The sequence below is a fragment of the Cetorhinus maximus genome, chromosome 29 (genome assembly GCF_964194155.1).
Source record: "Cetorhinus maximus chromosome 29, sCetMax3.hap1.1, whole genome shotgun sequence".
Taxonomy (NCBI): domain Eukaryota; kingdom Metazoa; phylum Chordata; class Chondrichthyes; order Lamniformes; family Cetorhinidae; genus Cetorhinus; species Cetorhinus maximus.
The window spans coordinates 4,756,443-4,782,093 of NC_135907.1; the positions used below are offsets into that span (position 1 = coordinate 4,756,443).

Here is a 25,651-nt window from a genome sequence, read left to right on the forward strand (position 1 = left end):
GGATCTGACGGGGAGGGCCTTTCTCACCACCAGCCAAGCTACGTCTTGGTGCTTGTTGGAAAGTTCTGGCGATGAGGCATTCTGCCAAATGACTTTGACAGTCTGCTCGGGGAACCATCCCACAGGGTCCACCCTCTCCTTATCCCTCAGGGCCTCTAGGACGTTACGTGCTGACCACTGCCTGATGGACTTGTGGTCAAAGGTGTTTTTCTGCATAAAGTTTTCCACCAGGGACAGGTGGTACGGCACGGTCCAACTACTTGGAGCGTTCCGCGGCAGCGTGGCCAGACCCATCCTTCGCAACACCGGGGACAGGTAGAACCTCAGCACGTAGTGACACCTGGTGTTTGCGTACTGAGGGTCTACGCACCGCTTGATGCAGCCGCACACAAAGGTGGCCATCAGTATGAGGGCGATGTTGGGCACGTTTATTCCCCCTTTATCTAGAGGCTTATACAGCGCGTCCCTGCGGACACGATCCATTTTCGACCTCCAGATAAAGGGGAAGATGGCTCGGGTGATCGCCATCGCGCAGCAGTCTGGAATGGGCCAGACCTGCGCCATGTACAGCAACAGCGAGAGTGCCTCACACCTGATGACCAGGTTCTTACCCGCAACGGAGAGGAAGCGTCGCTCCCAGATTCCCAGTTTCCTTTTCACCATAGACACTGGATCCTTCCAGTTTCTAACGCATACCCCGGTCCCTCTGAACCATATCCCCAGCACCTTCAGGCCGTCAGCACTGACGGTGAAGGGGACAAAGGATCGGTCAGCCCAGTTCCCAAAGAACATGGCCTCGCTCTTCCCACGATTTACCTTGGCTCCCGAGTCCAGTTCGAACTGGTCGCAGATGTGGATCAGTCTGCACACCGACAGCGGATCAGAACAGAAGACGGCGACATCGTCCATGTACAGGGAGGCTTTGATCTGAGTGCCTCCACTGCCTGGGATCGTAACTCCTCTAATGCCCGGATCCTTCCTGATGGACTCAGCAAAGAACAGGCGAGAGAGGACAGCCCTGCCTGACTCCAGATTTAATTGGAAAGCTATCTGATTCCCACCCATTGATTGAGACTGCGCTACTGATGTTAGTGTAGAGTAGGATCCAACTGGATCCAATTGCGAATTCCCTCCCCAAACCCCATTTTGAGAGCACATCCACCATGTAGGTGTGCGATATTCTGTCAAAGGCTTTCTCCTAATCCAGGCTGATGAGGCAGGTATCCACACCCCTGTCCTGTACATAGGCAATCGTATCACTGAGCAGCGCCAGGCTGTCAGAGATCTTCCTGCCCGGCACAGTGCAGGTCTGGTCAGGGTGTATCACCAATTCCAGAGCGGATTTGACCCGATTGGCGATGACCTTGGACAGAATCTTATAGTCCACATTCAACAGTGAAATGGGTCGCCAATTTCTAATTTCCTCCCTTTCTTCCTTGTGCTTGTACATGAGGGTGATGATGCCTTTCCTCATGGATTCTGACATACTGCCGGCCAGGAGCATACTCTCGTACACTCCTAGCAGGTCTGGGCCGATCAAGTCCCACAGAGCCGAATACAACTCCGCCGGCAGGCCGTCGCTTCCGGGGGTTTTACTCTTCTCGAAGGACTCGAGGGCCTTAGTCAGTTCGTCAGGAGTTAGCGGTTTGTCTAGGCTCTCCCGCGTACTGTGGTCTAAGACCTCCGTGATAGAGGACAGGAAGGACTGGGAGGCCGTGCTGTCCGTGGGCTTCACGTCATACAGTCCGGCATAAAAGGATTTGCTGATCCTCAGAATGTCGGACCGTGATGACTTTACTGAGCCGTCTTCTTCCTTCAGGCTGCTGATCACAGAGCGCTCTCTGTGTACCTTTTGGAAGAAGAAACGTGAGCACGTCTCATCCTGCTCCATGGAGCGGACCCTGGAACGGAAGATGATCTTGGAGGCCTCCGAGGCAAAGTGCGAGGCTTGCTGGCCCTTCACCTCTTGGAGCTCCTCCTTGACATCGACCCCCATCGACTGCAGCCGGAGCAGATTCTGCATCTTTTTCTGGAGTCGGGACATTTCCCTCTGTTCCTTTCTAGCTTTCTGGGTGCCTTTGAGGATGAAAAACCTCTTGATGCTTCCCTTGATCACTTCCCACCAGTGTGTCAGGGACTCAAAGAGGGGTTTCACGGTTCTCCAACCTTTGTAATCCCTCTTGAGCTCCTCAATGTTCTCTGGGGTCAGCAGTTGCACATTTAGCTTCCATGCCCCCCTGCCCACCCTCAGGTCCTTCTCCAAGTGGCAGTCCGCCAGTAGGAGGCAGTGGTCAGAGAAGAACACCGGCTTGACCTCGGTGGATCTGACTGTGAATGCACGGGACACAAAGAGGAAGTCTATCCTGGAACGAATGGACCCGTCTGGCCGCGACCAGGTGTATCTACGCTGCGCTCCGTCTGCAGGGTTGCTGAAGATGTCGTGCAGCTTGGCATCCTTAACTGTTTCCATCAGGGATCTGGACGTAGCGTCCAATCTGCTTCCGGCCCTGCCGGATCGTCCAGCCGCATCGATGATGCAGTTGAAGTCCCCGCCCAGAATGACCGGCCTGGAGGTCGCCAGCAGCAGTGGGAGCTGCTGAAAAACCTCCAGCCGCTCAGCCCCTTGTGCCGGGCCGTACACGTTAATTAACCGGAGTGGAGCGTTCTTGTACATTACGTCTGCTACCAGGAGTCGCCCGCCCACCACCTCCTTGACCTCGGAGACGGTGAAGTTGCCTCCCCGCAGCAGAATACCCAGGCCGGAGGAACGAGAGTCGTTTCCGCCCGACCAGATCGATGGCCCGTGGGACCACCATCGTGACAATTGCCTGTAGGAGCTGAGGTGCGGTATCGCACACTCCTGCAGAAACAACAGGTCAGCTTTGACCTTGGCTAGGTAGTCCAAGGTCGCAACACATCGCGTAGTAGATTTAATGCTACGCACATTTATGGATACAATCTTTAAACCCATTTTAAAGCATTTATTCTCCTACCAAACCCACTGTCTCTGAGAGTCCCAGACCTTTAGTCTGCTCCTTCATACCCGTAGTGAGCTCAAATTCCTTCACTTTGGACGGGCTGAGGTAGATCTCCTTGGCCGTGTTCTGCTCCGGTGGCATCTGGAGGTTCACGTAGAGAGCGGGTTTTGAGATGACCTTTGCTGGAGAAGCTTCTCCAAAACTCACCCCCTCTGGGGTGTTGCTGTTCCCGGCTTCCTGGAGCTGGGGTGCGATGATTGCCTCACTGCTCCCAGATTCCAGGGGCTGTGGTGCACTGGCCTCCTCAGGTTGCAGGCAAAGTTGGGGTGCGCTGGTCTCCTTGTTGTCTCCGATTTTCTGGAGCTCGGGTGTCTCGTCCTCCAACGCCCTGGAGCTTTGCCGCCTCTTCTGTCGGTGCCGCTCTGGCACTTCATCATCCGAAGAGCTGCTGCCCTTGTCATCCGTGTCGGATGGGAGACGCCTCTTGCCGCTTCTCTGGGAAACGCCTTTGCTTCTTCTTCGCTCCCTCTTACTTTTCTTGTTCTTCACCGTCCGCCACTCCCCCTGCTGCTTTTCCACTGCTGCCTCCTCCTCCATTGATTCGCTGTCCTGAGGGCTGGAAGGTTCAGGGGGTAGTGCTGTTGATTGGCTCTCTGTTGCCTCAATCTCTTTCTCCACCTTGTCTCTCTCTGTGTCCTCCTTTGTCCCGTTGAGCTCCCTGGGGGCCTTGGTGGTTGGAGTGACACGGAACATTTCTTCTGCTTCCCCCTGGTCGGCTTTGGCTGCCTGTGCGTAAGTACGGCAGCGTTTGGGGCAGGTCCTGTAGAGGTGACTTGCCTCGCCACACAGGTTGCAGCACTTGGCCTGTTTGCAGTCTTTTGTCTGGTGCCCTTCCTGTTTGCAGATCTTGCAGAGGGAGGCGCTGCACTTGGCCGCCACATGACCAGCCTTGCCGCATGAGCGACAATGCTTGGGTTGCCCAGCGTAGACCAGGTAGCCCCGGTTTCCCCCGATAGCGAAACTGGAGGGAGGGTGGAAAATGGCTCCCTTACCATCGGTCTTTAGCGTGACCTTAAACAGGCGTTTGCCTGTCCAGATCCCCAAGTCGTCTCGAATCTCGGTGCCGCTCCCCAACTTATCGAAGTACCTGGTGAGGAAGGTGACCACGTCGGCGACAGGGACGAAGGGGTTGTACACATGCACCATCACCTCACATTCCCGTTGCAACGGCAGAGAAAAGTGCGGCTCCGCCGTCAGGATCTTCATCTCCGGCAGGTCTCTCTTCTCCTCGAACACCCTCAGGAGCCGGACGCAGTCTGCCACTCGCTTGAAAGTCACGTCGAAATAACCACCTTTGCGGGAGTCGTGCAGGGTGAAGATCTCCGTAGCTTGGAAGCCGCACGCCTTCAACAGGATCCTCCTGGTGAAGAAGCCCCGATCCATAGGTGATCCTTCTTCGCTGTGGTTCACCGTGACTCGGACGGTGATAGGTAACCCACGGTATAGATTCGGATTGCGATTGGTTATCGCCCTTCCATCCTGACCTTGCCATGGCAGGACCATGGTGTCGCCCCTGCAACACTTGATCTTAGCCAAAAGGCCGAGAAGCGATGAGAAAGAAAGAAAGTTGTGTTTTGAAAGATGTGCATGTTGAAAAGTAAAGAAAGCAGATGTTTGTAAGAAAACTATTTTTAGCATTGAAAATCCCCTGGAAAGGGGTGGTGCACCATTCCCAGAGATACTGCAATACCGGGTCGATGCGTGGAGTGGACGGAGCAAGCCCCTATTCCATCTCCCTGCTCCAAAAATCAATTTAATATATGGTCCCCAGATAAGGGACGTATCAGATATTAAACTGATAAGAACAGATTTTTTTTTTTTTTTTATTGTAAAAATATACTTTATTCATAAAAAATCTTCAATCACATTCAAAACCATTTCAAAAACAACATTACAAGGGTACAATCCAGGTTAAACTTTTACAAATTGTATCACCAGGTGCATCAGTACAAACAATATTACAATCATTTACAGCCTTTCATTTTGATCTGTACAGCCCGAGGGGCTCTAACCAGTTCCCAGTCTCTCGGTGCGCTGTGGTAGAAAGGTCTTAGACAGCGACCCTTCCCCATTGCGCCTTTGCGGCAGCTGCCCCAAGCTTTAGTGCGTCCCTCAGCACGTAGTCCTGGACTTTGGATTGTGCCAGTCCGCAACAATCGGTCGGGGACAACTCTTTGTGCTGGAAGACCAACAAGTTTCGGGCAGACCAAAGCGCCTCTTTCACCGAGTTGATGATCCTCCAGCTGCAGTCGATGTTTGTCTCGGTGTGTGTCCCTGGGAACAGCCCGTAGAGCACAGAGTCCTGTGTCACAGAACTGCTCGGGATGAACCTCGACAGCAACCACTGCATCCCTCTCCAGACTTTCTTTGCAAAGGCACAATCCACAAGGAGGTGAACAACGGTCTCTTCCCCACCACAGCCACCTCGAGGGCAACGTGCAGAGGGGGTGAGACTCCTGGCGTGTAGGAAGGATCTGACGGGGAGGGCCTTTCTCACCACCAGCCAAGCTACGTCTTGGTGCTTGTTGGAAAGTTCTGGCGATGAGGCATTCTGCCAAATGACTTTGACAGTCTGCTCGGGGAACCATCCCACAGGGTCCACCCTCTCCTTTGCCCTCAGGGCCTCTAGGACGTTACGTGCTGACCACTGCCTGATGGACTTGTGGTCAAAGGTGTTTTTCTGCATAAATTTTTCCACCAGGGACAGGTGGTACGGCACGGTCCAACTACTTGGAGCGTTCCGCGGCAGCGTGGCCAGACCCATCCTTCGCAACACCGGGGACAGGTAGAACCTCAGCACGTAGTGACACTTGGTGTTTGCGTACTGAGGGTCTACGCACCGCTTGATGCAGCCACAAACAAAGGTGGCCATCAGTATGAGGGCGATGTTGGGCACGTTTTTTCCCCCTTTATCTAGAGGCTTGTACATCGCGTCCCTGCAGACACGATCCATTTTCGACCTCCAGATAAAGCGGAAGATGGCTCGAGTGATCGCCATCGCGCAGGAGTGTGGAATGGGCCAGACCTGCGCCACGTACAGCAACAGCGAGAGTACCTCACACCTGATGACCAGGTTCTTACCCGCAATGGAGAGGGAGCGTCGCTCCCACATGCCCAGTTTCCTTTTCACCATAGCCACTCGCTCCTTCCAGTTTCTAACGCATGCCCCGGTCCCTCCGAACCATATCCCCAGCACCTTCAGGCCGTCAGCCCTGACAGTGAAGGGGACAAAGGATCGGTCAGCCCAGTTCCCAAAGAACATGGCCTCGCTCTTCCCACGATTTACCTTGGCTCCCGAGGCCAGTTCGAACTGGTCGCAGACGTGCATCAGTCTGCGCACCGACAGCGGATCCGAGCAGAAGACGGCGACGTCGTCCATGTACAGGGAGGCTTTTACCTGAGTGCCTCCACTGCCTGGGATCGTCACTCCTCTTATGCCCGGATCCTTCCTGATGGACTCGGCAAAGGGTTCTATGCAGCACACAAAAAGGACAGGCGAGAGAGGGCAGCCCTGCCTGACTCCAGATTTAATCGGAAAGCTATCTGTTTCCCACCCATTGATTGAGACTGCGCTACTGATGTTAGTGTAGAGCAGTTGGATCCAATTTCGAATTCCCTCCCCAAAGCCCATTTTGGAGAGCACATCCCCCATGTAGGTGTGCGATATTCTGTCAAAGGCCTTCTCCTGATCCAAGCTGATGAGGCAGGTATCCACACCCCTGTCCTGTACATAGGCAATCGTATCCCTGAGCAGCGCCAGGCTGTCAGAGATCTTCCTGCCTGGCACAGAGCAGGTCTGGTCAGGGTGAATCACCAATTCCAGAGCGGATTTGACCCGGTTGGCGATGACCTTGGACAGAATCTTATAGTCCACATTCAACAGTGAAATGGGTCGCCAATTTCTAATTTCCTCCCTTTCCCCCTTGTGCTTGTAGATGAGGGTGATGATGCCTTTCCTCATGGATTCTGACATGCTGCCGGCCAGGAGCATACTCTCGTACACTTCTAGCAGGTCTGGGCCGATCAAGTCCCACAGAGCCGAATACAACTCCGCCGGCAGGCCGTCGCTTCCGGGAGTTTTACTCTTCTCGAAGGACTCGAGGGCCTTAGTCAGTTCGTCAGGAGTTAGCGGTTTGTCTAGGCTCTCCCGCGTACTGTGGTCTAGGACCTCCGTGATAGAGGACAGGAAGGACTGGGAGGCCGTGCTGTCCGTGGGCTTCACGTCATACAGTCCGGCATAAAAGGATTTGCTGATCCTCAGAATGTCGGACCGTGATGACTTTACTGAGCCGTCTTCTTCCTTCAGGCTGCTGATCACAGAGCGCTCTCTGTGTACCTTTTGGAAGAAGAAACGTGAGCACGTCTCATCCTGCTCCACGGAGCGGACTCTGGAACGGAAGATGATCTTGGAGGCCTCCGAGGCAAAGTGCGAGGCTTGCTGGCCCTTCACCTCTTGGAGCTCCTCCTTGACATCGACCCCCATCGACTGCAACCGGAGCAGATTCTGCATCTTTTCCTGGAGTCGGGACATTTCCCTCTGTTCCTTTCTAGCTTTCTGGGTGCCTTTGCGGATGAAAAACCTCTTGATGCTTCCCTTGATCACTTCCCACCAGTGTGTCAGGGACTCAAAGAGGGGTTTCACGGTTCTCCAACCTTTGTAATCCCTCTTGAGCTCCTCAATGTTCTCTGGGGTCAGCAGTTGCACATTTAGCTTCCATGCCCCCCTGCCCACCCTCAGGTCTTCCTCCAAGTGGCAGTCCGCCAGTAGGAGGCAGTGGTCAGAGAAGAACACCGGCTTGACGTCGGTGGATCTGACTGTGAATGCACGGGACACAAACAGGAAGTCTATCCTGGAACGAATGGACCCGTCTGGCCGCGACCAGGTGTATCTACGCTGCGCTCCGTCTGCAGGGTTGCTGAAGACGTCGTGCAGCTTGGCATCCTTAACTGTTTCCATCAGGGATCTGGACGTAGCGTCCAATCTGCTTCCGGCCCTGCCGGATCGTCCAGCCGCATCGATGATGCAGTTGAAGTCCCCGCCCAGAATGACCGGCCTGGAGGTCGCCAGCAGCAGTGGGAGCTGCTGAAAAACCTCCAGCCGCTCAGCCCCTTGTGCCGGGCCGTACACGTTAATTAACCGGAGTGGAGCGTTCTTGTACATTACGTCTGCTACCAGGAGTCGCCCGCCCACCACCTCCTTGACCTCGGAGACGGTGAAGTTGCCTCCCCGCAGCAGAATACCCAGGCCGGAGGAACGAGAGTCATTTCCGCCCGACCAGATCGATGGCCCGTGGGACCACCATCGTGACCATTGCCTGTAGGAGCTGAGGTGCGGTATCGCACACTCCTGCAGAAACAACAGGTCAGCTTTGACCTTGGCTAGGTAGTCCAAGGTCGCAACACATCGCGTAGTAGATTTAATGCTACGCACATTTATGGATACAATCTTTAAACCCATTTTAAAGCATTTATTCTCCTACCAAACCCACTGTCTCTGAGAGTCCCAGACCTTTAGTCTGCTCCTTCATACCCGTAGTGAGCTCAAATTCCTTCACTTTGGATGGGCTGAGGTAGATCTCCTTGGCCGTGTTCTGCTCCAGTGGCATCTGGAGGTTCACGTAGTGAGCGGATTTTGAGATGACCTTTGCTGGAGAAGCTTCTCCAAAACTCACCCCCTCTGGGGGGTTGCTGTTCCCGGCTTCCTGGAGCTGGGGTGCGATGATTGCCTCACTGCTCCCAGATTCCAGGGGCTGTGGTGCACTGGCCTCCTCAGGTTGCAGGCCAAGTTGGGGTGCGCTGGTCTCCTTGTTGTCTCCGATTTTCTGGAGCTCGGGTGTCTCGTCCTCCAACGCCCTGGAGCTTTGCCGCCTCTTCTGTCGGTGCCGCTCTGGCACTTCCTCATCCGAAGAGCTGCTGCCCTTGTCATCCGTGTCGGATGGGAGACGCCTCTTGCCGCTTCTCTGGGAAACGCCTTTGCTTCTTCTTCGCTCCCTCTTACTTTTCTTGTTCTTCACCGTCCGCCACTCCCCCTGCTGCTTTTCCACTGCTGCCTCCTCCTCCATTGATTCGCTGTCCTGAGGACTGGAAGGTTCAGGGGGTAGTGCTGTTGATTGGCTCTCTGTTGCCTCAATCTCTTTCTCCACCTTGTCTCTCTCTGTGTCCTCCTTTGTCCCGTTGAGCTCCCTGGGGGCCTTGGTGGTTGGAGTGACACGGAACCTTTCTTCTGCTTCCCCCTGGTCGGCTTTGGCTGCCTGTGCGTAAGTACGGCAGCGTTTGGGGCAGGTCCTGTAGAGGTGACTTGCCTCGCCACACAGGTTGCAGCACTTGGCCTGTTTGCAGTCTTTTGTCTGGTGCCCTTCCTGTTTGCAGATCTTGCAGAGGGAGGCGCTGCAGTTGGCCGCCACATGACCAGCCTTGCCGCATGAGCGACAATGCTTGGGTTGCCCAGCGTAGACCAGGTAGCCACGGTTTCCCCCGATTGCGAAACTGGAAGGAGGGTGGAAAATGGCTCCCTTACCATCGGTCTTTAGCGTGACCTTAAACAGGCGTTTGCCTGTCCAGATCCCCAAGTCGTCTCGAATCTCAGTGCCGCTCCCCACCTTATCGAAGTACCTGGTGAGGAAGGTGACCACGTCGGCGACAGGGACGAAGGGGTTGTACACATGCACCATCACCTCACGTTCCCGTTGCAACGGCAGAGAAAAGTGCGGCTCCGCCGTCAGGATCTTCATCTCCGGCAGGTCTCTCTTCTCCTCGAACACCCTCAGGAGCCGGACGCAGTCTGCCACTTGCTTGAACGTGACGTCAAAATAACCACCTTTGCGGGAGTCGTGCAGGGTGAAGATCTCCGTAGCTTGGAAGCCGCACGCCTTCAACAGGATCCTCCTGGTGAAGAAGCCCCGATCCATAGGTGATCCTCCTTCGTCGCTGTGGTTCACCGTGACTCGGACGGTGATAGGTAACCCACGGTATGGATTCAGATTGCGATTGGTTATCGCCCTTCCATCCCGACCTTGCCTTGGCAGGACCATGGTGTCGCCCCTGCAACACTTGATGTTAGCCAAAAGGCCGAGAAGCGATGAGAAAGAAAGAAAGTTGTGTTTTGAAAGATGTGCATGTTGAAAAGTAAAGAAAGCAGATGTTTGTACGAAATCTATTTTTAGCATTGAAAATCCCCTGGAAAGGGGTGGTGCACCATTCCGAGAGATACTGCAATACCGGGTCGATGCGTGGAGTGGGCGGAGCAAGCCCCTATTCCATCTCCCTGCTCCAAAAATCAATTTAATATATGGTCCCCAGATAAGGGACGTATCAGATATTAAACTGATAAGAACAGATTTTTTTTTTTTTTTGTAAAAATATACTTTATTCATAAAAAATCTTCAATCACATTCAAAACCATTTCAAAAACAACATTACAAGGGTACAATCCAGGTTAAACTTTTACAAAATGTATCACCAGGTGCATCAGTACAAACAATATTACAATCATTTACAGCCTTTCATTTTGATCTGTACAGCCCGAGGGGCTCTAAACAGTTCCCAGTCTCTCGGTGCGCTGTGGTAGAAAGGTCTTAGACAGCGACCCTTCCCCATTGCGCCTTTGCGGCAGCTGCCCCAAGCTTTAGTGCGTCCCTCAGCACGTAGTCCTGGACTTTGGATTGTGCCAGTCCGCAACAATCGGTCGGGGACAACTCTTTGTGCTGGAAGACCAACAAGTTTCGGGCAGACCAAAGCGCCTCTTTCACCGAGTTGATGATCCTCCAGCTGCAGTCAATGTTTGTCTCGGTGTGTGTCCCTGGGAACAGCCCGTAGAGCACAGAGTCCTGTGTCACAGAACTGCTCGGGATGAACCTCGACAGCAACCACTGCATCTCTCTCCAGACTTTCTTTGCAAAGGCACAATCCACAAGGAGGTGAACAACGGTCTCTTCCCCACCACAGCCACCTCGAGGGCAACGTGCAGAGGGGGTGAGACTCCTGGCGTGTAGGAAGGATCTGACGGGGAGGGCCTTTCTCACCACCAGCCAAGCTACGTCTTGGTGCTTGTTGGAAAGTTCTGGCGATGAGGCATTCTGCCAAATGACTTTGACAGTCTGCTCGGGGAACCATCCCACAGGGTCCACCCTCTCCTTTGCCCTCAGGGCCTCTAGGACGTTACGTGCTGACCACTGCCTGATGGACTTGTGGTCAAAGGTGTTTTTCTGCATAAATTTTTCCACCAGGGACAGGTGGTACGGCACGGTCCAACTACTTGGAGCGTTCCGCGGCAGCGTGGCCAGACCCATCCTTCGCAACACCGGGGACAGGTAGAACCTCAGCACGTAGTGACACTTGGTGTTTGCGTACTGAGGGTCTACGCACCGCTTGATGCAGCCACACACAAAGGTGGCCATCAGTATGAGGGCGATGTTGGGCACGTTTTTTCCCCCTTTATCTAGAGGCTTGTACATCGCGTCCCTGCAGACACGATCCATTTTCGACCTCCAGATAAAGCGGAAGATGGCTCGAGTGATCGCCATCGCGCAGGAGTGTGGAATGGGCCAGACCTGCGCCACGTACAGCAACAGCGAGAGTACCTCACACCTGATGACCAGGTTCTTACCCGCAATGGAGAGGGAGCGTCGCTCCCACATGCCCAGTTTCCTTTTCACCATAGCCACTCGCTCCTTCCAGTTTCTAACGCATGCCCCGGTCCCTCCGAACCATATCCCCAGCACCTTCAGGCCGTCAGCCCTGACAGTGAAGGGGACAAAGGATCGGTCAGCCCAGTTCCCAAAGAACATGGCCTCGCTCTTCCCACGATTTACCTTGGCTCCCGAGGCCAGTTCGAACTGGTCGCAGACGTGCATCAGTCTGCGCACCGACAGCGGATCCGAGCAGAAGACGGCGACGTCGTCCATGTACAGGGAGGCTTTTACCTGAGTGCCTCCACTGCCTGGGATCGTCACTCCTCTTATGCCCGGATCCTTCCTGATGGACTCGGCAAAGGGTTCTATGCAGCACACGAAAAGGACAGGCGAGAGAGGACAGCCCTGCCTGACTCCAGATTTGATCGGAAAGCTATCTGTTTCCCACCCATTGATTGAGACTGCGCTACTGATGTTAGTGTAGAGCAGTTGGATCCAATTTCGAATTCCCTCCCCAAAGCCCATTTTGGAGAGCACATCCCCCATGTAGGTGTGCGATATTCTGTCAAAGGCCTTCTCCTGATCCAAGCTGATGAGGCAGGTATCCACACCCCTGTCCTGTACATAGGCAATCGTATCCCTGAGCAGCGCCAGGCTGTCAGAGATCTTCCTGCCTGGCACAGAGCAGGTCTGGTCAGGGTGAATCACCAATTCCAGAGCGGATTTGACCCGGTTGGCGATGACCTTGGACAGGATCTTATAGTCCACATTCCGATCCATAGGTGATCCTCCTTCGCTGTGGTTCACCGTGACTCGGACGGTGATAGGTAACCCACGGTATGAATTCGGATTGCGATTGGTTATCGCCCTTCCATCCCGACCTTGCCATGGCAGGACCATGGTGTCGCTCCTGCAACACTTGATCTTAGCCAAGAGGCCGAGAAGCGATGAGAAAGAAAGAAAGTTGTGTTTTGAAAGATGTGCATGTTGAAAAGTAAAGAAAGCAGATGTTTGTAAGAAAACTATTTTTAGCATTGAAAATCCCCTGGAAAGGGGTGGTGCACCATTCCCAGAGATACTGCAATACCGGGTCGATGCGTGGAGTGGGCGGAGCAAGCCCCTATTCCATCTCCCTGCTCCAAAAATCAATTTAATATATGGTCCCCAGATAAGGGACGTATCAGATATTAAACTGATAAGAACAGATTTTTTTTTTTTTTTTGTAAAAATATACTTTATTCATAAAAAATCTTCAATCACATTCAAAACCATTTCAAAAACAACATTACAAGGGTACAATCCAGGTTAAACTTTTACAAAATGTATCACCAGGTGCATCAGTACAAACAATATTACAATCATTTACAGCCTTTCATTTGATCTGTACAGCCCGAGGGGCTCTAAACAGTTCCCAGTCTCTCGGTGCGCTGTGGTAGAAAGGTCTTAGACAGCGACCCTTCCCCATTGCGCCTTTGCGGCAGCTGCCCCAAGCTTTAGTGCGTCCCTCAGCACGTAGTCCTGGACTTTGGATTGTGCCAGTCCGCAACAATCGGTCGGGGACAACTCTTTGTGCTGGAAGACCAACAAGTTTCGGGCAGACCAAAGCGCGTCTTTCACCGAGTTGATGATCCTCCAGCTGCAGTCGATGTTTGTCTCGGTGTGTGTCCCTGGGAACAGCCCGTAGAGCACAGAGTCCTGTGTCACAGAACTGCTCGGGATGAACCTCGACAGCAACCACTGCATCTCTCTCCAGACTTTCTTTGCAAAGGCACAATCCACAAGGAGGTGAACAACGGTCTCTTCCCCACCACAGCCACCTCGAGGGCATCGTGCAGAGGGGGTGAGACTCCTGGCGTGTAGGAAGGATCTGACGGGGAGGGCCTTTCTCACCACCAGCCAAGCTACGTCTTGGTGCTTGTTGGAAAGTTCTGGCGATGAGGCATTCTGCCAACTGACTTTGACAGTCTGCTCGGGGAACCATCCCACAGGGTCCACCCTCTCCTTATCCCTCAGGGCCTCTAGGACGTTACGTGCTGACCACTGCCTGATGGACTTGTGGTCAAAGGTGTTTTTCTGCATAAATTTTTCCACCAGGGACAGGTGGTACGGCACGGTCCAACTACTTGGAGCGTTCCGCGGCAGCGTGGCCAGACCCATCCTTCGCAACACCGGGGACAGGTAGAACCTCAGCACGTAGTGACACTTGGTGTTTGCGTACTGAGGGTCTACGCACCGCTTGATGCAGCCACACACAAAGGTGGCCATCAGTATGAGGGCGATGTTGGGCACGTTTTTTCCCCCTTTATCTAGAGGCTTGTACATCGCGTCCCTGCAGACACGATCCATTTTCGACCTCCAGATAAAGCGGAAGATGGCTCGAGTGATCGCCATCGCGCAGGAGTGTGGAATGGGCCAGACCTGCGCCACGTACAGCAACAGCGAGAGTACCTCACACCTGATGACCAGGTTCTTACCCGCAATGGAGAGGGAGCGTCGCTCCCACATGCCCAGTTTCCTTTTCACCATAGCCACTCGCTCCTTCCAGTTTCTAACGCATGCCCCGGTCCCTCCGAACCATATCCCCAGCACCTTCAGGCCGTCAGCCCTGACAGTGAAGGGGACAAAGGATCGGTCAGCCCACTTCCCAAAGAACATGGCCTCGCTCTTCCCACGATTTACCTTGGCTCCCGAGGCCAGTTCGAACTGGTCGCAGACGTGCATCAGTCTGCGCACCGACAGCGGATCCGAGCAGAAGACGGCGACGTCGTCCATGTACAGGGAGGCTTTTACCTGAGTGCCTCCACTGCCTGGGATCGTCACTCCTCTTATGCCCGGATCCTTCCTGATGGACTCGGCAAAGGGTTCTATGCAGCACACAAAAAGGACAGGCGAGAGAGGGCAGCCCTGCCTGACTCCAGATTTAATCGGAAAGCTATCTGTTTCCCACCCATTGATTGAGACTGCGCTACTGATGTTAGTGTAGAGCAGTTGGATCCAATTTCGAATTCCCTCCCCAAAGCCCATTTTGGAGAGCACATCCCCCATGTAGGTGTGCGATATTCTGTCAAAGGCCTTCTCCTGATCCAAGCTGATGAGGCAGGTATCCACACCCCTGTCCTGTACATAGGCAATCGTATCCCTGAGCAGCGCCAGGCTGTCAGAGATCTTCCTGCCTGGCACAGAGCAGGTCTGGTCAGGGTGAATCACCAATTCCAGAGCGGATTTGACCCGGTTGGCGATGACCTTGGACAGAATCTTATAGTCCATATTCAACAGTGAAATGGGTCGCCAATTTCTAATTTCCTCCCTTTCCCCCTTGTGCTTGTAGATGAGGGTGATGATGCCTTTCCTCATGGATTCTGACATGCTGCCGGCCAGGAGCATACTCTCGTACACTTCTAGCAGGTCTGGGCCGATCAAGTCCCACAGAGCCGAATACAACTCCGCCGGCAGGCCGTCGCTTCCGGGGGTTTTACTCTTCTCGAAGGACTCGAGGGCCTTAGTCAGTTCGTCAGGAGTTAGCGGTTTGTCTAGGCTCTCCCGCGTACTGTGGTCTAGGACCTCCGTGATAGAGGACAGGAAGGACTGGGAGGCCGTGCTGTCCGTGGGCTTCACGTCATACAGTCCGGCATAAAAGGATTTGCTGATCCTCAGAATGTCGGACCGTGATGACTTTACTGAGCCGTCTTCTTCCTTCAGGCTGCTGATCACAGAGCGCTCTCTGTGTACCTTTTGGAAGAAGAAACGTGAGCACGTCTCATCCTGCTCCACGGAGCGGACTCTGGAACGGAAGATGATCTTGGAGGCCTCCGAGGCAAAGTGCGAGGCTTGCTGGCCCTTCACCTCTTGGAGCTCCTCCTTGACATCGACCCCCATCGACCGCAGCCGGAGCAGATTCTGCATCTTTTCCTGGAGTCGGGACATTTCCCTCTGTTCCTTTCTAGCTTTCTGGGTGCCTTTGAGGATGAAAAACCTCTTGATGCTTCCCTTGATCACTTCCCACCAGTGTGTCAGGGACTCAAAGAGGGGTTTCACGGTTCTCCAACCTTTGTAATCCCTCTTGAGCTCCTCAATGTTCTCTGGGGTCAGCAGTTGCACATTTAGCTTCCATGCCCCCCTGCCCACCCTCAGGTCTTCCTCCAAGTGGCAGTCCGCCAGTAGGAGGCAGTGGTCAGAGAAGAACACCGGCTTGACCTCGGTGGATCTGACTGTGAATGCGCGGGACACAAACAGGAAGTCTATCCTGGAACGAATGGACCCGTCTGGCCGCGACCAGGTGTATCTACGCTGCGCTCCGTCTGCAGGGTTGCTGAAGACGTCGTGCAGCTTGGCATCCTTAACTGTTTCCATCAGGGATCTGGACGTAGCGTCCAATCTGCTTCCGGCCCTGCCGGATCGTCCAGCCGCATCGATGATGCAGTTGAAGTCCCCGCCCAGAATGACCGGCCTGGAGGTCGCCAGCAGCAGTGGGAGCTGCTGAAAAACCTCCAGCCGCTCAGCCCCTTGTGCCGGGCCGTACACGTTAATTAACCGGAGTGGAGCGTTCTTGTACATTACGTCTGCTACCAGGAGTCGCCCGCCCACCACCTCCTTGACCTCGGAGACGGTGAAGTTGCCTCACCGCAGCAGAATACCCAGGCCGGAGGAACGAGAGTCGTTTCCGCCCGACCAGATCGATGGCCCGTGGGACCACCATCGTGACCATTGCCTGTAGGAGCTGAGGTGCGGTATCGCACACTCCTGCAGAAACAACAGGTCAGCTTTGACCTTGGCTAGGTAGTCCAAGGTCGCAACACATCGCGTAGTAGATTTAATGCTACGCACATTTATGGATACAATCTTTAAACCCATATTAAAGCATTTATTCTCCTACCAAACCCACTGTCTCTGAGAGTCCCAGACCTTTAGTCTGCTCCTTCATACCCGTAGTGAGCTCAAATTCCTTCACTTTGGATGGGCTGAGGTAGATCTCCTTGGCCGTGTTCTGCTCCAGTGGCATCTGGAGGTTCACGTAGTGAGCGGATTTTGAGATGACCTTTGCTGGAGAAGCTTCTCCAAAACTCACCCCCTCTGGGGGGTTGCTGTTCCCGGCTTCCTGGAGCTGGGGTGCGATGATTGCCTCACTGCTCCCAGATTCCAGGGGCTGTGGTGCACTGGCCTCCTCAGGTTGCAGGCCAAGTTGGGGTGCGCTGGTCTCCTTGTTGTCTCCAATTTTCTGGAGCTCGGGTGTCTCGTCCTCCAACGCCCTGGAGCTTTGCCGCCTCTTCTGTCGGTGCCGCTCTGGCACTTCCTCATCCGAAGAGCTGCTGCCCTTGTCATCCGTGTCGGATGGGAGACGCCTCTTGCCGCTTCTCTGGGAAACGCCTTTGCTTCTTCTTCGCTCCCTCTTACTTTTCTTGTTCTTCACCGTCCGCCACTCCCCCTGCTGCTTTTCCACTGCTGCCTCCTCCTCCATTGATTCGCTGTCCTGAGGACTGGAAGGTTCAGGGGGTAGTGCTGTTGATTGGCTCTCTGTTGCCTCAATCTCTTTCTCCACCTTGTCTCTCTCTGTGTCCTCCTTTGTCCCGTTGAGCTCCCTGGGGGCCTTGGTGGTTGGAGTGACACGGAACCTTTCTTCTGCTTCCCCCTGGTCGGCTTTGGCTGCCTGTGCGTAAGTACGGCAGCGTTTGGGGCAGGTCCTGTAGAGGTGACTTGCCTCGCCACACAGGTTGCAGCACTTGGCCTGTTTGCAGTCTTTTGTCTGGTGCCCTTCCTGTTTGCAGATCTTGCAGAGGGAGGCGCTGCAGTTGGCCGCCACATGGCCAGCCTTGCCGCATGAGCGACAATGCTTGGGTTGCCCAGCGTAGACCAGGTAGCCACGGTTTCCCCCGATTGCGAAACTGGAAGGAGGGTGGAAAATGGCTCCCTTACCATCGGTCTTTAGCGTGACCTTAAACAGGCGTTTGCCTGTCCAGATCCCCAAGTCGTCTCGAATCTCGGTGCCGCTCCCCACCTTATCGAAGTACCTGGTGAGGAAGGTGACCACGTCGGCGACAGGGACGAAGGGGTTGTACACATGCACCATCACCTCACGTTCCCGTTGCAACGGCAGAGAAAAGTGCGGCTCCGCCGTCAGGATCTTCATCTCCGGCAGGTCTCTCTTCTCCTCGAACACCCTCAGGAGCCGGACGCAGTCTGCCACTTGCTTGAACGTCACGTCAAAATAACCGCCTTTGCGGGAGTCGTGCAGGGTGAAGATCTCCGTAGCTTGGAAGCCGCACGCCTTCAACAGGATCCTCCTGGTGAAGAAGCCCCGATCCATAGGTGATCCTCCTTCGTCGCTGTGGTTCACCGTGACTCGGACGGTGATAGGTAACCCACGGTATGAATTCGGATTGCGATTGGTTTTCGCCCTTCCATCCCGACCTTGCCATGGCAGGACCATGGTGTCGCTCCTGCAACACTTGATCTTAGCCAAGAGGCCGAGAAACTGATAAGAACAGATACTACACTTGATGTTAGCCAAAAGGCCGAGAAGCGATGAGAAAGAAAGAAAGTTGTGTTTTGAAAGATGTGCATGTTGAAAAGTAAAGAAAGCAGATGTTTGTAAGAAATCTATTTTTAGCATTGAAAATCCCCTGGAAAGGGGTGGTGCACCATTCCCAGAGATACTGCAATACCGGGTCGATGCATGGAGTGGGCGGAGCAAGCCCCTATTCCATCTCCCTGCTCCAAAAATCAATTTAATATATGGTCCCCCGATAAGGGATGTATCAGATATTAAACTGATAAGAACAGATTTTTTTTTTTTTTTGTAAAAATATACTTTATTCATAAAAATCTTCAATCACATTCAAAACCATTTCAAAAACAACATTACAAGGGTACAATCCAGGTTAAACTTTTACAAAATGTATCACCAGGTGCATCAGTACAAACAATATTACAGTCATTTACAGCCTTTCATTTTGATCTGTACAGCCCGAGGGGCTCTAAACAGTTCCCAGTCTCTCGGTGCGCTGTGGTAGAAAGGTCTTAGACAGCGACCCTTCCCCATTGCGCCTTTGCGGCAGCTGCCCCAAGCTTTAGTGCGTCCCTCAGCACGTAGTCCTGGACTTTGGATTGTGCCAGTCCGCAACAATCGGTCGGGGACAAATCTTTGTGCTGGAAGACCAACAAGTTTCGGGCAGACCAAAGCGCGTCTTTCACCGAGTTGATGATCCTCCAGCTGCAGTTGATGTTTGTCTCGGTGTGTGTCCCTGGGAACAGCCCGTAGAGCACAGAGTCCTGTGTCACAGAACTGCTCGGGATGAACCTCGACAGCAACCACTGCATCTCTCTCCAGACTTTCTTTGCAAAGGCACAATCCACAAGGAGGTGAACAACGGTCTCTTCCCCACCACAGCCACCTCGAGGGCATCGTGCAGAGGGGGTGAGACTCCTGGCGTGTAGGAAGGATCTGACGGGGAGGGCCTTTCTCACCACCAGCCAAGCTACGTCTTGGTGCTTGTTGGAAAGTTCTGGCGATGAGGCATTCTGCCAAATGACTTTGACAGTCTGCTCGGGGAACCATCCCACAGGGTCCACCCTCTCCTTATCCCTCAGGGCCTCTAGGACGTTACGTGCTGACCACTGCCTGATGGACTTGTGGTCAAAGGTGTTTTTCTGCATAAATTTTTCCACCAGGGACAGGTGGTACGGCACGGTCCAACTACTTGGAGCGTTCCGCGGCAGCGTGGCCAGACCCATCCTTCGCAACACCGGGGACAGGTAGAACCTCAGCACGTAGTGACACTTGGTGTTTGCGTACTGAGGGTCTACGCACCGCTTGATGCAGCCGCACACAAAGGTGGCCATCAGTATGAGGGCAATGTTGGGCACGTTTTTTCCCCCTTTATCTAGAGGCTTGTACATCGCGTCCCTGCAGACACGATCCATTTTCGACCTCCAGATAAAGCGGAAGATGGCTCGAGTGATCGCCGTCGCGCAGGAGTGTGGAATGGGCCAGACCTGCGCCACGTACAGCAACAGCGAGAGTACCTCACACCTGATGACCAGGTTCTTACCCGCAATGGAGAGGGAGCGTCGCTCCCACATGCCCAGTTTCCTTTTCACCATAGCCACTCGCTCCTTCCAGTTTCTAACGCATGCCCCGGTCCCTCCGAACCATATCCCCAGCACCTTCAGGCCGTCAGCCCTGACAGTGAAGGGGACAAAGGATCGGTCAGCCCACTTCCCAAAGAACGTGGCCTCGCTCTTCCCACGATTTACCTTGGCTCCCGAGGCCAGTTCGAACTGGTCGCAGACGTGCATCAGTCTGCGCACCGACAGCGGATCCGAGCAGAAGACGGCGACGTCGTCCATGTACAGGGAGGCTTTTACCTGAGTGCCTCCACTGCCTGGGATCGTCACTCCTCTTATGCCCGGATCCTTCCTGATGGACTCGGCAAAGGGTTCTATGCAGCACACAAAAAGGACAGGCGAGAGAGGGCAGCCCTGCCTGACTCCAGATTTAATCGGAAAGCTATCTGTTTCCCACCCATTGATTGAGACTGCGCTACTGATGTTAGTGTAGAGCAGTTGGATCCAATTTCGAATTCCCTCCCCAAAGCCCATTTTGGAGAGCACATCCCCCATGTAGGTGTGCGATATTCTGTCAAAGGCCTTCTCCTGATCCAAGCTGATGAGGCAGGTATCCACACCCCTGTCCTGTACATAGGCAATCGTATCCCTGAGCAGCGCCAGGCTGTCAGAGATCTTCCTGCCTGGCACAGAGCAGGTCTGGTCAGGGTGAATCACCAATTCCAGAGCGGATTTGACCCGGTTGGCGATGACCTTGGACAGAATCTTATAGTCCATATTCAACAGTGAAATGGGTCGCCAATTTCTAATTTCCTCCCTTTCCCCCTTGTGCTTGTAGATGAGGGTGATGATGCCTTTCCTCATGGATTCTGACATGCTGCCGGCCAGGAGCATACTCTCGTACACTTCTAGCAGGTCTGGGCCGATCAAGTCCCACAGAGCCGAATACAACTCCGCCGGCAGGCCGTCGCTTCCGGGGGTTTTACTCTTCTCGAAGGACTCGAGGGCCTTAGTCAGTTCGTCAGGAGTTAGCGGTTTGTCTAGGCTCTCCCGCGTACTGTGGTCTAGGACCTCCGTGATAGAGGACAGGAAGGACTGGGAGGCCGTGCTGTCCGTGGGCTTCACGTCATACAGTCCGGCATAAAAGGATTTGCTGATCCTCAGAATGTCGGACCGTGATGACTTTACTGAGCCGTCTTCTTCCTTCAGGCTGCTGATCACAGAGCGCTCTCTGTGTACCTTTTGGAAGAAGAAACGTGAGCACGTCTCATCCTGCTCCACGGAGCGGACTCTGGAACGGAAGATGATCTTGGAGGCCTCCGAGGCAAAGTGCGAGGCTTGCTGGCCCTTCACCTCTTGGAGCTCCTCCTTGACATCGACCCCCATCGACTGCAGCCGGAGCAGATTCTGCATCTTTTCCTGGAGTCGGGACATTTCCCTCTGTTCCTTTCTAGCTTTCTGGGTGCCTTTGAGGATGAAAAACCTCTTGATGCTTCCCTTGATCACTTCCCACCAGTGTGTCAGGGACTCAAAGAGGGGTTTCACGGTTCTCCAACCTTTGTAATCCCTCTTGAGCTCCTCAATGTTCTCTGGGGTCAGCAGTTGCACATTTAGCTTCCATGCCCCCCTGCCCACCCTCAGGTCTTCCTCCAAGTGGCAGTCCGCCAGTAGGAGGCAGTGGTCAGAGAAGAACACCGGCTTGACCTCGGTGGATCTGACTGTGAATGCACGGGACACAAACAGGAAGTCTATCCTGGAACGAATGGACCCGTCTGGCCGCGACCAGGTGTATCTACGCTGCGCTCCGTCTGCAGGGTTGCTGAAGACGTCGTGCAGCTTGGCATCCTTAACTGTTTCCATCAGGGATCTGGACGTAGCGTCCAATCTGCTTCCGGCCCTGCCGGATCGTCCAGCCGCATCGATGATGCAGTTGAAGTCCCCGCCCAGAATGACCGGCCTGGAGGTCGCCAGCAGCAGTGGGAGCTGCTGAAAAACCTCCAGCCGCTCAGCCCCTTGTGCCGGGCCGTACACGTTAATTAACCGGAGTGGAGCGTTCTTGTACATTACGTCTGCTACCAGGAGTCGCCCGCCCACCACCTCCTTGACCTCGGAGACGGTGAAGTTGCCTCCCCGCAGCAGAATACCCAGGCCGGAGGAACGAGAGTCGTTTCCGCCCGACCAGATCGATGGCCCGTGGGACCACCATCGTGACCATTGCCTGTAGGAGCTGAGGTGCGGTATGGCACACTCCTGCAGAAACAACAGGTCAGCTTTGACCTTGGCTAGGTAGTCCAAGGTCGCAACACATCGCGTAGTAGATTTAATGCTACGCACATTTATGGATACAATCTTTAAACCCATATTAAAGCATTTATTCTCCTACCAAACCCACTGTCTCTGAGAGTCCCAGACCTTTAGTCTGCTCCTTCATACCCGTAGTGAGCTCAAATTCCTTCACTTTGGATGGGCTGAGGTAGATCTCCTTGGCCGTGTTCTGCTCCAGTGGCACCTGGAGGTTCACGTAGTGAGCGGATTTTGAGATGACCTTTGCTGGAGAAGCTTCTCCAAAACTCACCCCCTCTGGGGGGTTGCTGTTCCCGGCTTCCTGGAGCTGGGGTGCGATGATTGCCTCACTGCTCCCAGATTCCAGGGGCTGTGGTGCACTGGCCTCCTCAGGTTGCAGGCAAAGTTGGGGTGCGTTGGTCTCCTTGTTGTCTCCAATTTTCTGGAGCTCGGGTGTCTCGTCCTCCAACGCCCTGGAGCTTTGCCGCCTCTTCTGTCGGTGCCGCTCTGGCACTTCCTCATCCGAAGAGCTGCTGCCCTTGTCATCCGTGTCGGATGGGAGACGCCTCTTGCCGCTTCTCTGGGAAACGCCTTTGCTTCTTCTTCGCTCCCTCTTACTTTTCTTGTTCTTCACCGTCCGCCACTCCCCCTGCTGCTTTTCCACTGCTGCCTCCTCCTCCATTGATTCGCTGTCCTGAGGACTGGAAGGTTCAGGGGGTGGTGCTGTTGATTGGCTCTCTGTTGCCTCAATCTCTTTCTCCACCTTGTCTCTCTCTGTGTCCTCCTTTGTCCCGTTGAGCTCCCTGGGGGCCTTGGTGGTTGGAGTGACACGGAACATTTCTTCTGCTTCCCCGTGGTCGGCTTTGGCTGCCTGTGCGTAAGTACGGCAGCGTTTGGGGCAGGTCCTGTAGAGGTGACTTGCCTCGCCACACAGGTTGCAGCACTTGGCCTGTTTGCAGTCTTTTGTCTGGTGCCCTTCCTGTTTGCAGATCTTGCAGAGGGAGGCGCTGCAGTTGGCCGCCACATGACCAGCCTTGCCGCATGAGCGGCAATGCTTGGGTTGCCCAGCGTAGACCAGGTAGCCACGGTTTCCCCCGATTGCGAAACTGGAAGGAGGGTGGAAAATGGCTCCCTTACCATCGGTCTTTAGCGTGACCTTAAACAGGCGTTTGCCTGTCCAGATCCCCAAGTCGTCTCGAATCTCAGTGCCGCTCCCCACCTTATCGAAGTACCTGGTGAGGAAGGTGACCACGTCGGCGACAGGGACGAAGGGGTTGTACACATGCACCATCACCTCACGTTCCCGTTGCAACGGCAGAGAAAAGTGCGGCTCCGCCGTCAGGATCTTCATCTCCGGCAGGTCTCTCTTCTCCTCGAACACCCTCAGGAGCCGGACGCAGTCTGCCACTTGCTTGAACGTGACGTCGAAATAACCACCTTTGCGGGAGTCGTGCAGGGTGAAGATCTCCGTAGCTTGGAAGCCGCACGCCTTCAACAGGATCCTCCTGGTGAAGAAGCCCCGATCCATAGGTGATCCTCCTTCGTCGCTGTGGTTCACCGTGACTCGGACGGTGATAGGTAACCCACGGTATGAATTCGGATTGCGATTGGTTTTCGCCCTTCCATCCCGACCTTGCCATGGCAGGACCATGGTGTCGCTCCTGCAACACTTGATCTTAGCCAAGAGGCCGAGAAACTGATAAGAACAGATACTACACTTGATGTTAGCCAAAAGGCCGAGAAGCGATGAGAAAGAAAGAAAGTTGTGTTTTGAAAGATGTGCATGTTGAAAAGTAAAGAAAGCAGATGTTTGTAAGAAATCTATTTTTAGCATTGAAAATCCCCTGGAAAGGGGTGGTGCACCATTCCCAGAGATACTGCAATACCGGGTCGATGCATGGAGTGGGCGGAGCAAGCCCCTATTCCATCTCCCTGCTCCAAAAATCAATTTAATATATGGTCCCCCGATAAGGGATGTATCAGATATTAAACTGATAAGAACAGATTCTACACTTGATCTTAGCCAAGAGGCCGAGAAGCGATGCCACAAATACCCTGGACTTACCCGAGTGCCATATGCCTTCCCTCCTTTAAAGCAGACTGACAGCGTTCAAAGGCTTATATATATATAAGTACTGATGCTTTTACTGTTGGCATATTTCTCCTGGGATTTCCAATTGGAACAGAAGGTTAATTTACAGAAGTTGCCTTTGTTCTGTCTTTTTCAGTGAGACTGCATCAGAGTTATGTAGATCGCCAGTATTCCACCAATCAGGTGGGAGAGGGTTGTGCCTATCCACATGGACGTCACTGTCAGAGGCTGCTGTGGGAGAAGCTTTTGAAAGCAGTTGCGTGTCTTGCAGCGAGTGAGTGACAATGCAGCAACCAACTGTGCAGAGCTGCACACATCGAATCCTAAACAAAATAAAAACAGAATTACCTGGAAAAACTCAGCAAGTCTGGCAGCATCGGTGGAGAAGAAATCAGTCAACGTTTCGAGCCCTCATGGCCCTTCGGCAGAACTGCAGCATAGTTTCAACAAGGGAGAAATATAAATTGGTTTAAGGTGGGGGGGGGAAGAGACACATTGAGGGTGTGGTGTGAGCAGATAATCAAAAGATGTCAGAGACAAAAGGGTCAAAGAGGTGTTGAAGGTGGTGGTCTTTGTCTGAGAAAAGTGCTAATTAAGAATGGAAAACAGGATATTTAAAGTACAGCTCTAGTGGGGGTGGGGTGGAAAGACTAAAGGTTTTAGTTTTAGATTTAAAAATAATGGAAATAGGTGGGGAAAGAAGAATCTATATAAATTATTGAAAAAAAACGGGTGGGGGGGGAAAAGAAACGGGGTGGGGATGGGGGGAGGGGGAGTTTAAGATCTAAAGTTGTTGAATTCAATATTCAGCCCAGAGGGCTGTAAAGTGCCTAGTCGGAAGATGAGGTGCTGCTCCTCCAGTTTGCGTTGGGCTTCACTGGAACAATGCAGCAAGCCAAGGACAGACATGTTGGCAAGAGAACAGGGTGGAGTGTTAAAATGGCAAGCGACAGGGAGGTTTGGGTCTTTCTTGCGGACAGACCGCAGGTGTTCCGCAGAACGGTCGCCCAGTTTGTGTTTGGTCTCTCCAATGTAGAGGAGACCGCATTGGGAGCAACGAATGCAGTAGACTAAGTTAGGGGAAATGCAAGTGAAATGCTGCTTCACTTGAAAGGAGTGTTTGGGCCCTTGGACGGTGAGGAGAGAGGAAGTGAAGGGGCAGGTGTTGCATCTTCTGCGTGGGCATGGGGAGGTGCCATAAGTGGGGGTTGAGGAGTAGGGGGTGATGGAGGAGTGGACCAGGGTGTCCCGGAGGGAACGATCCCTACGGAATGCCGTCAAGGGGGGTGAAGGGAAGATGTGTTTGGTGGTGGCATCATGCTGGAGTTGGCGGAAATGGCGGAGGATGATCCTTTGAATGCGGAGGCTGGTGGGGTGATAAGTGAGGACAAGGGGGACCCTATCATGTTTCTGGGAAGGAGGAGAAGGCGTGAGGGAGGATGCGCGGGATATGGGCCGGACACGGTTGAGGGCCCTGTCAACGACCGTGGATGGAAAACCTCGGTTAAGGAAGAAGGAGGACATGTCAGAGGAGCTGTTTTTGAAGG

At 53.7% G+C, this 25,651-nt stretch overlaps 2 non-coding genes and 5 pseudogenes across 2 annotated transcripts; all 7 read right to left on the bottom strand.

The window, feature by feature from the left end:
* Positions 1–4,694: 4,694 nt before the first annotated feature.
* Positions 4,695–4,876, bottom strand: LOC144669685 (U2 spliceosomal RNA). Its single transcript, XR_013573716.1, has one exon. It is a non-coding gene; the product is annotated as a U2 spliceosomal RNA (small nuclear RNA).
* Positions 4,877–10,222: 5,346 nt separating this feature from the next.
* LOC144669810 (U2 spliceosomal RNA) lies at positions 10,223–10,400 on the bottom strand (annotated as a pseudogene).
* Positions 10,401–12,721: 2,321 nt separating this feature from the next.
* Positions 12,722–12,900, bottom strand: LOC144669649 (U2 spliceosomal RNA; annotated as a pseudogene).
* Positions 12,901–18,047: 5,147 nt separating this feature from the next.
* Positions 18,048–18,189, bottom strand: LOC144669864 (U2 spliceosomal RNA; annotated as a pseudogene).
* Positions 18,190–18,293: 104 nt separating this feature from the next.
* Positions 18,294–18,471, bottom strand: LOC144669788 (U2 spliceosomal RNA; annotated as a pseudogene).
* A 5,147-nt stretch (positions 18,472–23,618) lies between these two features.
* On the bottom strand, positions 23,619–23,760 carry LOC144669865 (U2 spliceosomal RNA; annotated as a pseudogene).
* A 104-nt stretch (positions 23,761–23,864) lies between these two features.
* On the bottom strand, positions 23,865–24,055 carry LOC144669897 (U2 spliceosomal RNA). Its single transcript, XR_013573794.1, has one exon. It is a non-coding gene; the product is annotated as a U2 spliceosomal RNA (small nuclear RNA).
* Between the last annotated feature and the right edge of the window lie 1,596 nt (positions 24,056–25,651).